The following is a 14,375-nucleotide window of genomic DNA, read 5'->3' as shown; positions in this document are numbered from 1 at the left end:
AGCCTCCTGCAGGAGCCCAGTGTGGCCCTGGGTCCGTCCCCCTCAGCCACCCCTCCCGACTCAGCCACCAGCAGGATTGACAGACTCTCATTGGATTGTTTTCTTTTTTCAGATACCAAGTACTGCTGGAACCATGAAAAACTAAAGGTGTTTCACAGAAAGTAGCATTTCTACTTGAAAAAAAAAGACTACAACAGTTGACATGGATATAATTCAGAATAAATATTTTTATTTACCTATTTATTTCTATACAGTACCTTTTCCCATATTTTACCCTATATTTATCATAAAGAGAAAGCATAATATTTTATGTTAAAACATTTTCTTTGGCCTAAAATAAAGTTATTTAAAATAAATTACAATGTGCCTGTGAGCCTACCGTGCCCGTCCCTGTGGCCCCGTCCTAGCTCATTCCGGCTGCTGTGACAAAACCCCATGAACCGGGGGCTCATGACCAACAGAAATTCGTTCTGTCCCAGGTCGGACGCTGACAGGTACAAGGGGGACCAGCAGGCTCGTTCTCTGGCGAGGACCCCTTTCCTGATTAGTCCATGGCCCTTTCTCTCTGTGTCCCCACGTGCTAGAAGGCAGCTCTCTGGGGTCTTCTATGCGGGCCCTCGTCCCATTCAAGAGGGCTCTGCCCTTAGGAACGAATCATTTCCCAAAGGTCCCATCTTCTATTGATATTACCATGACACTGCAGGTTAGGATTTCAACATAAGATTGGGGGGATCTGGGCCTTCAGACCATAGCACCCCCGTGTGGCATCCTGAGATGGAGGGGGAGCCAGAGGGGAATGGGCAGGGAGGGTTTGGGCATAGGAGGGGGAGAGGAGGAGGAGGAAGGGGAATGTGAGCTGAACAACAGGTGATTCTCTTCCCTGGCCCCTGCATGGCGGCCCCTCTCTCTAGGTCACCCCTGGATCCCACTCTCTGCTCACAGCTCACCCTGGTCCCTCCCCCTGCAGCCTCTGTCTTCCCACAAGAGCAGCATCTCACCACTCCTCCTTTCCCTGATTCTGGGGACTCTTCCACTGGGACTCCCCAGGCTTAGGGCACATTCTACATGATGCACAGAGCTGTCCCCTTTACCACCCACCTCCCCAGACCTGCACTGGCCACACCCTCACCTTGTGGTTCTGGAGAGTCCAAAGCACAAGAATCTCCCCCATGAAAGGGACATGCAGCCTGGACCCCATGAGGTCACGCCGTCCCACTGCTGAGCCTGACTCCAGCCGCCGGGGTCAGGGTGTGCAGCAAGAATGGAGCGGGGGAAACACAGTGACCCACAGCCCTGAATCGAAACTTCCAGTGCTTTCTGCACATTCATTTTTGTTTCGTTATCTTCATGTGACTTCTGTCATCTGCGTGGTTGGCTTTTCAATTTTTTTAACCTCCAAAAGGCTTGTATTGGCATAACACAGGACTCTGGAATCCCATTCCTTCCTGTGTCACCAGAGGCAGGTGGGCTCGTGTGCCCCAAGACACCTGCACAGGAGTGACCATAGCCACACTGCACCTAAGGACCACACACTGGGCACAGCCCAATGCATGCATGTCATTTTCTCAATCGGCCATGAGAGAGTAGACTGCTTATGACTAGAGCATTGCTCCAGAAGGTTTACAAATTTAACTAGGAAGCTAATGAAAATCTCACACAATAAATGTATATAAGGCAACCCACAAACCTGAAGATGCACCTTGCGGCGCATACAGACTTGTAAAACACTTGTCCAACCCCACCACCCTTCCCCCCACCTCCATCCATCCATCTATAAACACGTGTCTATATAATATTACTCCTTCTTTGTGATAAGAATCTTTTGGTCGCAAGTGGTCTGCACGTGAGACAGAAAGTAACTGAAACAGGGGAGGACATACTACAGGTGTTTGGCAGGAGGTGTCAGTGCAAATCTGTCCAAGTGGGAGGTCTCGTGATTAGCATAGCCAAGGTCAGGTACACATTATCTTCTATCCCCAAAGCACTGGGTGGTTTTTTCCTCTGGGGAACTTTGCTAAAATCCTTTATATCCTAAAAGAGCATCAAGTCAGCATAATGGCAAGCAGTTGTAACAATACTGAGGGAAAGATAAGGTTATCCTTAGAATTACATAGTAGTCTGCTTACTACACACTCTATTATAATCCTTAGTCCCCCACGTAAGACAGTCAGCAAGCCGAGGGCAGAGTGTCCCCTTGGTTCTGACTGTGTCACAGGCCCCAGCCCAGCACCGGGCACAGCAGAGGTGCCAAATACTGCTCAGTGAATGAATGCACCTGGGATGCGAGAGCTGACAGGGTGTTGAACACTATATGAAGTTGGGACTGTCTTGGAACAGCCCAGATATGAGGTCACCATAAGCACGCTCCTTGTTAACCTGTCAGGCTCTTCATTTTTAAAATATTATAATCCTTTTATTTATTATTTTAGAGACAGGGTCTTGTTCTGTAGACCAGGCTGCAGTGCAGTGGCAAGATCATAACTCACTGCAGCCTGGAACTCCTGGGCTCAAGTGATCCTCCTGCCTTAGCCTCCCGAGTAGTTAGGACCATAGGTGTGTACCAGCACACCTTGCTAATTTTTCTTATTTTCTTGTAGAGATGAGGTCTCACTCTGTTGCCCAGGCTGGTTGTGAATTCCTGGCCTCAAGCGATTCCCTCACCTCAGCTTCCCGAGGTGCTGGGATCCCAGGTGGGAGCCAACACACCTGTTGCTGGGCTCTTTAAACCTGATTGGCTTCCCATGGTGTCCCCCAGCCCAGGTGTACCTGGTCCCAGGTATCTCCCAGAATCCCTGCACTGCTTTAACTTCTCTTGCTTACTTTGGCTTCTCTGGTCATGCTCTTGTGTGTGTCTTCACGCTAGGGCTCAGGGGACACCTCTGAACCCCTTGGGCAGCCCACTGGATCTCCCTGCTCTGGCCCACCTGCCATCACCCGCTCCTGGTTCTGCACTCGACCTTGACTGCAGCATCACCCCAACTCCAGTTAGGAGACACCCCCAGTGTGCTGGCCATGGGGGCCCACGCTAGCCAGGGTAACCCCTCTCCACCCGCCTCTTCCAGCATCCTCACCTGGGGATAGGGGCTCTGATGTCTATAAACGTGTAAGGAAGAAAAGTAATCTCATGGTGGTTTTGCTAGAAAATAATTTCCAATATCTGAAAAATCACTTCGAAATTGTATGATTTAATTGCCCTGCTTCTTGGAATAAGAAAACTCAATGACAAAAGCAGAGACTACAATATTCTAATACCAATGGAAATAAAATAATTTAAACATTGTGGCCATATATATGCCTTTCTTTTATGTTTATGACACTATCATTTAAAAACATATGGAACTTAAGGTAAAACCTATTCTGCATTCTAAGGATGCCTAGATTAAGAAAATTCTGTAATTTATTTCCTTGTAAACATCCCTTTTGACACAAATCGAAGTTAAGAATTCAACTGCTCACATCTTTGCTTTTCCCAGGTGGGGCAGTGCGGGCCCAGAGACAGGGTGTGGTTCGCCCAGTGTCACCAACCCCTTCAGCAACCGACCCTGAGAGAATAGACAAGCTCTTTTTCCGCTTAGTGTCTTCAGATTCCCAGCCAATGGTTTTTAAATAGTAGGTTCTCTGTGAATCCAATCAGAACTGAACTGAAGTGATCAGAATGGAGCAACTCCGTAAGGTTTGAGAGTTCCTTTCAGCTAGTGGCAGGTTCAGCTTTGTTTCTGGTGAACCATGTCAAAATAAAATGTCTTGAGCCCCATAATTTGACACAAACAAGTCTTCTTTTCTGACACTGAGCAGAGAGGAATTACGCTGACAGTTCTGATTAGCCTCCTGCTTCCTCTCTGAGAAGCGGTGCTCTGACACCACCTGGGCTGGGCTCAGAGCAGCCCACGCTGTGATGTTATTTACCAATTACTGAAAGCGGGAGGCCAGCTCTGCTGCCCCGCCCAGACACCAGCAGGGACTTCAGAGGACCTTCATCCCCCGCCAGAATGGCTGGACCCAGGCGGTCTCTGAGGCTCACTTCCCTCTTGGTCAATTGCGAGTATGAGATTTATGAATATTAAAGAGCTTCACCATTAGAAGGTAGGCCTTTCAGAATATTAGATTCTACGGAACTAAAGCTTAATGACAGGATTTTATTCATAAAGCAATAATGGCACGGACAAATAAAGCTTGATATAGCTCTAAATTAGTAGTGGTGTTTTCATTGAACAATTAATTTTAAGGTGAGAGTGCCTAAAAAATATATGTTTCTAGGAAATGAGCATGCCTGGTGAATTCTACCCTGTCTCTGATGATGCTTGAAAGGTCTGCTCTTCTGGATGAAGAACAGAAATAAATTATGTCAATGTATCATGAAATATACAATTGCATGATAATTCTGTTGTATCTTTCCATTTATTTGTATCTTTAACTTTGTTGTTAATGTTTTATAATATTCAGTGTACAGATATTTCACCTCCTTTGTAAAATTTATTCTTCAGTATTTTATTCTTTATGGTGCCACTGTAAATGAGATAGTTTTATTAGTTCATTTTTCAGATAATTCATTGTTAGTGTATAGAAACTCAACTGATTTTTATATTTTGATTTTGTATCCTGCAAATTTACTAATTTTTTTCATGATTTCTAATCATTCTTTGGTGGATTCTTTAGGGTTTTCTTTTTTTTTTTTAAGTTGCATTTTTTTTCTTATTTAATCTAAATTCTTTTTTTTCTTTTTTATTTCAGCATATTATGGGGGTACAAATGTTTAGGTTACATATATTGCCCTTGCCCCACCTGAGTCAGAGCTTCAAGCGTGTCCATCCCCCAGATGGTGCTCACTGCACCCATTAGGTGTGTATATACCCCCCCTCCTGCCCCCTCCAATTTGCCCAACACCTGATGAGTGCTATGACTATATGTGTATTTATGTGTTGATCAGTTAAAACTAATTTGATGATTAGTACATGTGGTGCTTGTTTTTCCATTCTTGGGATACTTCACTTAGTAGCATGGGTTCCAGCTCTATCTAGGATAATACAGGAGGTGCTATATCACCATTGTTTTTTGTGGCTGAGTAGAACTCCATGGTATATATATATACACTACATTTTATTAATCCACTTATGTGTTGATGGGCACTTGGGTTGTTTCCACATGTTTGCAATTGTGAATTGCGCTGCTGTAAACATTCTAGTGCAGATGTCTTTTTTATAGAATGTCTTTTGTTCTTTTGGGTAGATGCCCAGTACTTGTATCTCTTTGAGGTATCTCCATATTGCTTTCCACAGAGGTTGTACTAGTTTATTTAAATAAGCCACAATTTTTGGATGTTAATGTTATTTCCAACTTGTCTATACCATAATGATCTTTGATGGCTATCACTTCACATACATCTTTGAATAATTTTCTGATTTTCTTGGGATAAACTCCTAGAAATGAATTTGTATAACAAATTACTCCAAAATTTAGGACTTAATACAATAGACATGTGTTCTCTCACCGTTTCTGTGGGGCAGTGATCTGAATGCATCTTAGCTGGGCGCCTCTGGCTCAAGATCTCTTAGGAGGTTGCAGTCACGCTCTCAGCCTGGGCTGTGATCTCATCTAAGGCTTGATGGAACAGCTACAGTAAACTGGATAGAGAGATGATATTGAACTGAGCATTATTTCTGAATCACAAATCAAAATTTGGCCTGTTAACTTTGGAAAGCTGTTACATTTACTGGGTCTTTGTTCCTTCATTCAAAATATGACAGATTTCTGTCCCCTCTTTGCTTATGATTCTAATAATCTGTGATTTATTTAAAGAACTTTTATTTCCCAATTCTTGTAATTAGCTGGCCTTCTCCCTAACATCTAATTTTCTTTGTGTTGCCATCTCTTTTTCTTCTTTAGACTACTTTTTTTCATATCTTTTATGTTTCATTTAAATACTGCTTTTTTATGTCTTACACATCTAATTGTTTTCCTTTTATTTTTAATTGGCATATAATAAGTGTACATATTTATAAGACAGAGAGTGATATTTCGATACATGTATACAATCTGTAGTGATCAAATCAGGGAAATTAGGATATCCATCACCTCAAACACTTATCATTACTTTGTGCTATGAACATTCAAAATCCTCTCTTCTAGTTTTTTGAAAATATGCACTAAATTATAATTAGCCGTACTCACCCTACATTGCTGCAGAACACTGGAACTCATTCCTTCTAACTGGCCATAATTTTGTATCTGTTAACCAACCTCTCCCTATCTTCCCCTCTCCCTACCCTTTCCAGTCTCTAATACCCACAATTCTATTCTCTACGTCCATAAGATCAATTTTTTTAGCTCTTACATATAAATAAGAATGTGTGATATTTATCTTTCTGTGCCTGACTTATTTCGCTTAACATAATGTCCTCCAATCTCATCCATGTTGCCATGAATGATAGGATTTCTTTCTTTTTTTTTTAAAGAAGGGGTTTTTGGTGTTTTTATTTATTTATTTATTATAGAGACAAGGTCTCGCTATGTTGTCCAGTCAAGTGTCTAACTCTTGGCCTCAAGCAATTCTCTCCCCTCTGGCTCCTAATACACTAGGATTGCAGGCATGAGCCACCATGCCTGGCCTCATTCATTTTTGTGGCGAATAATAGTTCATCTTACATGTACCAATTTTTTCTTTATTCATTCATCTGTTAATGTATATGTAGGTTCATTCCATACCTAAGCTATTGTGAATAGTGCTGCAATAAACATGAGGGTGTGGAGGTTTCACTTTGGTATCCTGATTTCCTTTTTTTTTTTTTTTGGATAAATATCCAGTAGTGGGATTCCTGGATCATATGGTAGTTCTAGTTTTAATTTTTTGAGAAACCTGTATGCTGTTTTCCATAATGGCTATACAAATTTACATTCCCATTAACAGTGTATAAGAATTCCTTTTTCTCTGCATCCTCACCAGCATTTGTTATCTTTTGTCTTTTTAATAATAGTCATTTTAACTAGGGTGAGATGATACCTCATTGTGGTTTTGATTTGCATTTCCCTGATTGCGGGGAGTTAGCTACGCTTCCCGCAAAGGGGGTTTTGACTCTTTCTTCGGGTCAGGTCTCTAAGTTGACCACGCCAGTTTGCGGGGAGTTAGCTGCGCTCCCCGCAAGGAGGTTTTCTCTTCCGATCAGGTCTCTCAGGCGGGGCCATCGCAAAGGATGAAAAAATAGTAGGAAACAGAAATAAGAATAATAATACACAGAGCCAAAGATATAGTTTATAAAGTAAAGGTTTATGAAAATAGATAAAAGGAGGGTATCCGGATGGGGATATTTCCTCCCGCCAGAAATATCTCCCAAACTGGAAATCCACACAGGTGTTATATAGGGTAGATACAAGCTCCCGTTGCCCAGGGCAACAGGATTTACATACTAACAGGCAGTTTGCTTTCGGGTCAAAGTCTTCCAAAAGGCTACTACAGATCCTTTGACTAACTCTATCTAGGGGAACAATGAGTTGTAAAATCTTCTTGGGGCAAACTTCTAAGTTTTCTGATAAGGCTATTACTTTAGAAAAAAACAGAGACATCTTGGCTCCAGTGATTGTGTTCTTGGAGACAGAGATGATCTCAGAAGTCAACATGAGCTGTGCTTTGTGTTAATTACTTTAACCGCATGGCTCCTTCTGGGCCCGGCGTGGGCATTAGCATATCTCTCTGATCAGCTCTCATCTCCGGGGGTCCTTGCCAGCTCGGGCAACCCATGGCTCTAGGAAGAGGCCTGTCTTGTCTTTCAAAACAGGTGAGAACCATAGGCCCAGTTTACAGCTGTCTCTTTGAAGTGCAGCTTTTACTGACCAAGGAGACGCCCTCCTGAGACGAGGCAGCTTTTGAACTAACACATTTCTTTTTTCTTTAAGGCAAAGCCTTATTTGACTTCTGAAATCAAATCTTATCTCCAGAAATACAGGGGGCATTTCTATGACTCAGTATTCTTAGGCTCAACACCTGATTATTATTGATGTGGAGCATTTTTTCATTTATTTGTTGGCCATTTGAATGTCTTCTTTGGAAAAATGTCTATTCAGGTCCTTTGCTCTTTTTAATGGGATTATTTGGATTTTTTTACTGTTGAGTTGTTTGATTTCCTTGTATATTCTGGCTACTAGTCCCTTATCAGATGAATTGTTTGCAAATATTTTCTTCCATTCTCTTCACTCTGTTGATCATTTCCTTTGCTGTGCAGAAGCATTTTCTTTAATATAATCCCTTTTGTCTATTTTTGTTTTTCTTGCTGTGCTTTGAAGTCTTAGTGTAATTTTTTAATTTAAAAATTTGAATTTTTTAGGAAGTTTCTGGGAAAGATAAAATTAAGAAAAATATTCAAGGCTGCTCTTCATAGTCACTCTACACAAAATTCTTAATTTCTGAATGTTGTCAACTAATATAAAACCAAAGTTTTCAAAACTCCAACAGTCTGTCGGCCAAATAACACATTTCTACAGGCTGGATTTGTCTGAGATCTGAAGGCTTCTAGGTTTTTACTTGGCACTAAACAATGCTGCAAAATAAATTGTGTGTGTGTGTGTGTGGTGTGATCCCATTTTTCTGGTATCATCACATTAAATTTTTAAACCAGATTTGAAAACTGAAAGTATCTAAAGTGTCAATTAATGGCAACATGGCCCAGGAGACAGGCTGCATATAATGACTCTGTGGTTAGAAGTCTAGCCCTAGGACTGATTTATTCAGTGACCTTGAATAAGGTCATTAACCATGAGTTTTGCTTCAGCATTTGCATCTGTAACACAAAGATAGCAACTGCTAAGCTCCTGTGAGGAGAGCTAGCTGAAGGGACTTCAAACACTTAGCTCACTCTCAAAAAATGCATGCAAGAATTCACGTAATCTGTCTGTTATTTTAAAGTTTGTTTCATTTGAACAATTTTCACAAAATTTGCCAAAATTATGAGTACACTAGAATGCCAGAAAATGACACCTATACTCTTATCAACCGAGTGTAAGCTTTCACATCCGTTGTAAAACAAACAAACAACTTCAGATACTTGTTTATAAATTACAGCATACATTTTCCAACAAAGAATATCTCTGTGGCCAGTCAATATTTGTTTTTCAATCCCTAGGATCTTAAACTAACTTCCTTATAAAGCATGGTAGAAAAATGCAAACATATTCAATATTTTCAGTCTCATTCTGCATAGGCAAATAAATTGAGGGAAGAAACTAATATTTACTTCTCTGCTTATCCACTCAGGTAGCTGGATTTGAAATTTTGAATATGAGTTATCTGCATATGATCCTTCAGTGAAGGCTATGAAGGATGCTCGTTTACGCTGCTATGATTTATAGGAGGACACATTCAGTTACCTCTAACAGGCTCCTTTTTGTTTTGATGCCAAAATATATTTAATATTCCTCTACTATATTTGTTAAACCTAAATGTGTGCTGCACAGATATGCAAAATAATTATAATTGTAATAGTTTTGGTTTCATACATTTTATATACTCTACATTTTATATACTCTACTTTTATATACTTACTACATAGCATGTGGTACCTTGTTTCTTCTATTCATCTGTACAAAACTCTTTTTCTTTCTTGATATTCTTAATTTTCAATTGTTAGTAACTCCCTCCATCTCATCCAACCTATCAATGACATTAAAAGATAATCCTTGTGATTATCTTTTGCAAACTTTGTGATTTTTCTTCTGCATTATAAATCAGTTGACTGCTCCTCTTGCACCCCTATAGCTACTTTCTCTAAAGAATATACAGCGTTTATCTTACAAAAGCAGTGTGCACACTTCATTTGTCACGCATTGCAAGTACTGTGACATATTCCCCACTTCACTCTCACTGTTCACCTCTACCTCTTCCTCTTTAGCCAGAGATCACCTGCTCCAAAAATTTCACCCGTTTTGGGGCTACATTTTTATTTGCATTCTTTTCTTGGCATCCTGCTGCTTTATATAGATCTGATTCAGTTGGCATCTGGGTACATTCCTGACCCTCCACCCTCCCACCCGCAGCTCGCTGGCTACTCTGCCCAAGCCCATCTTCTGACTGCACCCTTTGTCTCCCTCGCCCACTCCCAAACTCCGTCCCTTGTTTTTCATTGGCCTTTATGCTCGGAACTGCCTCCCACGAACATTCATAAACCTCCTTACTGCGCTGCCTTGAATCGTGTCCCCAGAAGAGCTTTCCAGGCTGTGAGTGTCCCTGTTTTCTGTCTGCGTGTTACACTCGGGCATGTTCCAGCCCGTGTATGGCAATTCGCTTTCCTTCCCTGAAAGGTTTTGTTTAGCGCTTTAATTTTTTCTGGGTACTTTTTTTAAAAAAACAGGAATAATCAGGAAATCTGCATCGATATATGTTAAATAAACATGCATAACTTTTTAGTAAATAAAGCAAACATATGAGCAGAAATGATACTATTGCCTGATAGTCATATGGAACAGTGATGATAGAATTAAAATTATTCTTCACACACGGGAAACTTACATCTTTGATGTAGTATTTTAGTAACCACTGCTGTCAGGAATTTTGAAATTTTTAATAAAAGTGCCAGGTTGACACACTAAAAGGTTTTCGAAAACTGTCTTTATGCTAGGCATAAGAATATCTCATTGTTAGAATCCTTGAGCACTTTCACTCCGTACAGTATATGACTTGAATGAAAGTGTAAGCCTTTAAACCATTTTGAAAGCAGATACTGTTATTAATATATATTTTTCAACTAGAGCAATTACCAAACCAGCTTTTGGAGGCACTTTGTCATGTACTTGATGCAATAAGCCTTCTGTGCGGTTTTGAATATCTTGAATTCTGTATCTGTCTATATCAATTGTGATCAGATATAAACTAAGCACAAAAATAATAGTAATCAATAGAAATTATAAGCCATGGACTCATTGCAAATGAAGGTCATGGGGCAGGCGACAACTCCCTCTTTTCTTGATGGCTCCACTCTTCGGAAAGACTGACACTAAATAAATCATTCATCACCTTGCCCAAGGGCTCAAAAATAAAGATGGCCTTTGTCCTGAACTGTAAAAATAGCAAAGAGGAAATGTGAAGGTTCAAGGTCCTCATCATTTGGTGTCCTCCAATCATTCCATCAAGTACCATGGCCCCTCTCTCTAAACTTCTGTTGCACTTTTTTTTAGGGACAGAGTCTTGCTCTATCACCCAAGCTATCATAGTCACTGCAGCCTTAAACTCCTGGGTTCAAGTGATCCTCCTACCTCAGCCTCCCGAGTAGCTAGACCTACAGGAACATGCCACCATACCCAGCTATTTTTTTTTTTTTTATTTTTATAGAGATGAAGTTGCACTATGTTGCTCAGGCTGGTCTCAAGCTCTTGGGCTCAAGTGATCCTCTCACCTCGGCCTCCCAAAGTGCTGGAATTACAGGCATGAGCCACTGTGCCCAACCTAAATTTCTGTTGCATGTACACTCTGTGCCACTTATTGTCACAGTTAACCATTCCGTCTTTTCTTTCTCTCGTGTTTTTGTCTTCCTGCCACATTCTTATGTGGAATTGCTAAAGCCAGGAACCATAGAGTATATTAACCACTCTTGGCAACTTGGCATTAGTACAATGCAAATGGGAGGTACATTAATCCATTGAAGACACACCTACTACGTGCCAGGCACTGAGTGGGGTCCTAGAGATACAATGGTAAATGAGACACTGTCTTGTTTTCAGAGGACTGAAATCTAGTGGGATAGAGACACACAAGCAAATGGACAAGTACCATAAAATATGTGTGGGGGCTAATGGGAAACTTCCCCTTTATCCTCTGAAGGTTTGCTAAAAATCAACTGATGAAAGGCAGATGAACAGGAGAAATGGCAGACACATTTATTAGCATGCATGGGGGAAATTAGAGTGATTACTCCACCATGCAATGGGGTACAGATAGCTTTATCTTAGGGAAAAGGGAGATGGGAAGTGTGGATGATTTTAGGGGAGTAATAAATTACCTTTAGGAGGATTCAATGGGCTTGAAGAACATACAATGGCCTGAGACCCACAGGGAAACAAAACTGTCCTGGAGGGTGTTGACAGACTTCAGTCTTTCTTCCTGCAATATGAGTTTGGTTCATGAAAACTCAGGAAAGGGACTAGAGCTAATTATTTTCTTCTTTGGTGGGTCTGGACTTTCAGCAGAGAAGGGAACTTCAGAGAACAACTTCATCCTGTGCTTTGGGAGAGAAGGAGGATGGAGAGACTGAGAGACAGGGGATGCAGGTGGGTGGGTAGGGGGATGTGGGGCGCAGGTGTCAGAGAGACCTTGAGGTTTATTCTTCAGTTGAGCATGTCAAAGCACCATATTTTGGAGTATTGGTTTCTGGGCCCAACATGTGGTAGGTGCAATTGAAGCCAAAATTAGGGGTCCTGAGAACACACTTGGAGGAACTTGAGCTGTTCATTAAAAGTCCAGGATGAGCTCCTGGATGAAGTGACTTCTAATCTGCAATCTGAAGAGGGATGGGACTTAGCACAGTACATAAGGGTGGAGGGGGAACAGAAAAGTTTTCCAGACCATGTTAATGGCATCCCCAGAGGTGAGAAAGACTAGAGAGCACACTAAAAGGACAATAAATATTAATAAGTCCCTCAGTATATTTGGAGTTTCTAACAGTGGTGGTGTGATTTATGTATCTGTGGATACATATTATATATTAATAAAATTAAACAAGTTTCAGCATCAACTCTATTCAAATTTTTCTTTTTATTAAAGTACTTTTTTAAAAAAACCAAACATCTTGTTCATATAATAAGTGGAGGGAATACAGGGAGTTTTACTGAGGCAATTGTATTTAATGCTCTTAACTCCTTCTAGGATATATTCCAAAATAGCATAGAATGACCTATCTTCAAAAATGTTTAGTGATCTAGATTCCTTCCTGCAATTCTGTTGAAAGCAAAGAAGTCAAAATAACCTGACTTGCAATGGGATTTGCTACTCAGTCTTTGAAGTTATCAGAAATTTTTATGAGAGATGTAATGTACAAGCAGGCAATGGCCAGACCATATATGACAGTAGAACTCTGACCCACAGCTTCTACAGCAACTAGTCCAGGATGCCAACCAAACCACCACCTCTGCAGCAATTGCTCAATGGTAAGTGACTACCAGCTTCCCTATCCCCTCTCCACGCCCCTCTACTGAGTGCTACCATCTACCTTCTCATAGCAGGCTCCTCCTTGTGTTCACATCCTACCATAAATGTCATTTCTTCAGAGGAGCTTCTTTGACCACCCTCTCTTAAGTAGCTACCTAGTCCATTATAGATTCTCAGCATGGCATGCTCTACTGTCTGACATTTCCCCTTCCTCTGCTTCCTTCCCTCTTTTCCTCATTATTTCTCTTTTGATCTCTTCCCAAATGAATGTCAACTTCATGACCACTGGAACCATTTTATCTGAAAACTTAGAACAGTGCTCAGTCCATAGTTTGACACTGAATGTATATTTGCTGAATAAATAAATAGGAGGAAAAAAGAGAATGTCAAGAAGTTGAGGACATTCTTACCTGGTGGCTTGTGAATTTCTCTGTGAAGTAGGAGGCTAAGTTACCTATTGAGACTAAAAGTAGAGTTTTGTAAGGGTTGTGAATGGAAGACAGTGATGAAAAAAAGAGCATAGATTAATTATGGAGAGCAATTAGACCCCAGCATACTAAAGATACAGTGAATGGATGAATGAGAGCATGTCATTCAGCTGTCATTATTTTGAAATGGGTTTCTGAGAAATCGAGCTATGTTTAGTCACATGGTATCTTTGGTAGATGGAATGATAGCCCTGAAAGATGTCCATAATCTAATCCCCAGAACCTGTGAGCATGTTACTTTATATGATGGACCCTTTTGTAGAAATGAGTAAAGTTTAAGGATCTTGAGATGGGAAGATTATCTTGGTTTATCTAGGCAGACTGAATGCAATCAAAAGGGTATTTATTAGTGAAAATGGAGACAGGAAAGTCAGAGTGAAAAAAGGAGATCTGAAGACAAAAGCAGTGGTCAGAATGAAGGAAGGGAGGAACCACAAGCCAAGGACTACAGGTGGCTTTTAGAATCCAGAAAAGGTAAGGACACGAATTCTTCCCTAGAGCCCCAAGAAAGAACACAGCCCTGTGACACCTTGATTTTACGACTTCTGATCTCTAGAACTGTAAGATAATACCTTTGTGCATTTTAAGGCACTAAGTTTGTGTTGACTTATTTCAGTGGCAATAAGAAATTAATACACCTTCAGTTCTATGTAGACTGTACTTCTTTCTCAAACTGTAATGTGCAATGCTGTGGGACCTTGTTAAAATGCAGCCCCTGATTCAGTAGTTTTGTGGTGGTGAGGACTGAGATTCTGCATATTTAA

This window comes from Lemur catta, chromosome 4 (assembly GCF_020740605.2).
Source record: "Lemur catta isolate mLemCat1 chromosome 4, mLemCat1.pri, whole genome shotgun sequence".
In the NCBI taxonomy this organism is placed as follows: Eukaryota; Metazoa; Chordata; class Mammalia; order Primates; family Lemuridae; genus Lemur; species Lemur catta.
Note: the sequence above shows the minus strand (reverse complement) of the source record.